The sequence below is a fragment of the Pseudophryne corroboree genome, chromosome 3, assembly GCF_028390025.1.
Source record: "Pseudophryne corroboree isolate aPseCor3 chromosome 3, aPseCor3.hap2, whole genome shotgun sequence".
NCBI classification, from domain to species: Eukaryota; Metazoa; Chordata; class Amphibia; order Anura; family Myobatrachidae; genus Pseudophryne; species Pseudophryne corroboree.
In genome coordinates this window covers 727,095,633-727,099,255 of record NC_086446.1, presented here as the reverse complement: position 1 = coordinate 727,099,255, position 3,623 = coordinate 727,095,633, and the positions used below count along the sequence as shown (strand labels likewise).

The window sequence follows — 3,623 nt, the reverse complement described above, 5'->3', positions numbered from 1 at the left end:
TATGTAGCCGCGTCGTAGACGCTCCCCGACCCGCTGGGTCTGACATTCCCACAGAACCTGTGGGATGAGCTATTACTGACGTAGGCGATTGTAACTTAGCCTTAAAGGAACCCTGACTTGTAGTCATTATTATTATTCAACTGGATAATGTCTGCTGAGAAACTGGTTAACCCCAGTTGGCAGTATCATAGAGAACAAACAACGTATTCATATCACGTACTGTAGACGTTCGGGACATATATAAACGCGTAATGCGTGTACCACATTCAGAATTCTAGAATGTGCTGTCCACACAGGAACCACTATTGGTATATAGATGTGAAGGATACGAAAGCGGAATTCGTCGGAAGATCTGCTTTGTCATGAGAAAACTCAAATACGGTGGCTTGGAATACAAGGCACCCAAATATGAAAACAAAACCCTTGCCGAAGCCAAGGCTAGAAGAAAAATGTTTTCCAAACTGAGAAACTTAATCCCCATGTGTTGTAAGTGTTCAAAATATGAAACTGTAAGAAATCTGAACCCAACCTCCAGTCGCCTGGCGCTGTAGGTGAGATAAATAGAGTCTGAACTTTGGTGACACCTTGTATAACGGTGTGTACAGACGCAATAAAGACAAACGTCTTTGAAGATAAGTTTACTACACAGATACCTGCACCCTCCGTGCAAGTAAACGCAGTTTTCCATACCACCCCGTTTAACAGAATACGGGTAACTTGAAGGATGATGTTGGAAACTTCCGAGGTTTACGACTTATGTAAGCACACGAAATTTTGTAATAATGAGCTGCCTTAAGCGGTCTACTATCTCGTAACATGGTTGGTATAACCGACACTGTAATGCTCTATTTCTTAAGAGGGCGTTTGAACCCTCACCCCATCAACCGCAGCTGCGGTACATAGGTAATAGGTACATAGGTAAATATGGGTAAAAGAACGTTCCCTGATGTAACAGGTTGGACGTATTATGAGCGCCCCAAGATCGTGTGCAAGTATTCCTTGGAAACTCGAGAAGCAACTTCTCCAACACACATGAGATACCATCAGTATGACTGTGACGAACTGTCTTATGATCCGTTTTGACAACGGAGAGAGCAGCGGAAAATGGTGGAGCCAGATACACGATGCTGAATGACCACATGAATGTGAGAGACTCCACCGCCACTGCCCTTGTGATCTGTTGTTTTGTACACATACTGAGCTTTTGTAATTGTGGCGAGATGCCATCATGTTGAGGGTAACCCCAAGAAACACCTCTGGATTTAATGTCCAGTTTTCAGGATCCAAATTCTGACGGGTGAGATCATCTGTCTAACAGATGTCCACGCACGGAATAATCTCTTGACACTTTCACATAATAGTGTTCTGAGCCATTGAGAATTGGAGTTACCTGCCGCATTGCCATGCGGCTTTTTTGTCTCTGTATGCAACTGCCGTTGCGTTGTCTGACTGGCCGTGGTCAGACTGAAAGCGAAGCATGTAGTGCATTGTAAAATTCACGTAGTTCCAGAACATTTATCGACAGCAAACTATCGTGTTTTAGAACCTCTGTCGCTGATCTTTTGTAAACTACAACTCCTGAACCTCTGCGACTCTCGTCCAGAGTATTATACACCCTCGCCCCTCTGTGGGAACGGCGAGTGAAGGGCGGCGAAATAAATCGCTTTAAAACGCATTATTATCTTAACTAGGTGAATACACCAATGTACCGTTAGTGTGCGTGATTTGCACTAATTACTAGATGTACATTTGTTCTTGCTGGTGTAGTAGGTAAATGCTTTGATTTACCGTATTTATAATATTACCTAGGAATTGACATCGTTTAGACGGAATTGTATTTTGAACGTGATCTGCTAGCGCAGTATACATTAGTAGCGCAAGTTAGAGGAACTTTGTTGAGACAGAGTTCTTATGAGCAGATCATCTAAGATAGAGAAACTCTGTTGCGACAGAGTTCTTATGTGAGATGAACTATCATCTTCCAACATCACTTTGGTAAATACCAGAGTATAATAAACGGTAGACCTGAAATGGTTAATGGTTGTGGCGATTTGCAAACGCTAAAACCTGTGATGAGCAAACCGGAATGGGTATATATGCATTGTGAAGATCAAGTGCAAGTATGCAATTTTGTGGCTCCAATATGCCAATACCAACCGCAGCAAATCCATTTTCAAACTGCAGTAAGTGACTTGCTGATTGAAACTGCGACGGAGCTGTATGGTTTTGTTACCCCAAACAGAGGGGAATAAACAACCCTGACTCTGTTGTTGTACTACAGCCTGTATTATAAAGACAGCTGAAACCCAGCAGAGGCCAAATGGCCACCTGCCAAACCGTTCGACTGAGGCAGTCATGTCCTTTAACTGTAACTTGAGTTGAAGTGTGGAAACCCCTCAAAAGTAACATTTAAAGACACGCTTCCACAATTGGAAAAGAGGTCATCAAACTACTGGCTTGCTGACCGTAGCGTCCTGTCGTTACAAGGCGTGAGTGTTTTGTACCAACGCCTTGAAACTGAAGTCTAAAGGGATTAAATGCCGGCCCAAGTATTCCGTTTTGATACTGGATGCGGTAATGGCTGAATATCAAATTTAGGACCAACAAGCTGTGGCCTTGTCGTGCTGAACTAGCGACAATGAAAAGTGAGATTCGAAGTACCGTCGTTAGAAGAAGCTTTACAGATATACTCTGCAGCTTCTTTTAACAGTAATCTCATTGTTTCCATACATAGTCTAGTGACCCAAATGTTTCTTGGGTCTTTATAATTTTTGACACAGACGCATTTAGCAATGGCGGATGGCGTCATCTTGGAAACGATTAAAAAGTGGTCAAAGTGTACTAAGTGTAAAAATGGAGACCTTGACTCACTGTAATTTAGCAATGTATGTTGGCAACAACCCTGCACTATCTGAGTGCTGGTCTAATGTAGCCTTCTCACTCGTAGTTATCGGTGTGAGATTTGACATAGAATCGTGCATTAAATTATAAGACCAGTTAAATAAACACTGTGATACCCAAAAGGGAAAATTGGCCCTTTGGAAAGACTGTCTTTTGTTAGAGCTGGCGGAATAACTTCCGAGACTCCTATGTTTATTTGAATTGCCAATGCTTAAAATAGGACTTTAAAATTATTTTTGGTCTGCGCTAGAGCCTTACTCGCTATGCAGACAGACACCCCAATAGGCAACGGACAGACATTGCACGCCTATGACGTTATTATGTCATATATATATTTTATTGCTGAACAGCATATTTATATTAAACGCATGGTTGTTTCTCTCTACGGAAATCTTTAGTAAAAAACGAAAGATTTATTCGCTGTGAAGAGAAATCAGAGTAATCTTTATGAAAAGCAGTTGGCATATGAAACCCGAACCAAATTCCTACTAAGACCCCTGCGCCTCTGGTGGCTTAGAGATGTAGGGCAGGAATGTTCTAGAATTATGTAGAAATACAGTTTACATGGCTAACTTATGCTGACCAAAAATTCCCACCAACACCCCTGCGCCTCCTTGTGGAGTAGAGGTGTATGGCCGGAATGTTCTGGAATTATAAACTGGAAAAACAGCAATGATTAAAATGGCCGTCATGCCATGCTTTCACAGAAAATCACAGTACAG

General features: G+C 42.1%; 1 non-coding gene across 1 annotated transcript; it reads right to left on the bottom strand.

Moving 5' to 3' along the window:
* Positions 1-3,222: 3,222 nt before the first annotated feature.
* Positions 3,223-3,343, bottom strand: LOC134899926 (U5 spliceosomal RNA). The gene has a single exon (XR_010173469.1). It is a non-coding gene; the product is annotated as a U5 spliceosomal RNA (small nuclear RNA).
* Between the last annotated feature and the right edge of the window lie 280 nt (positions 3,344-3,623).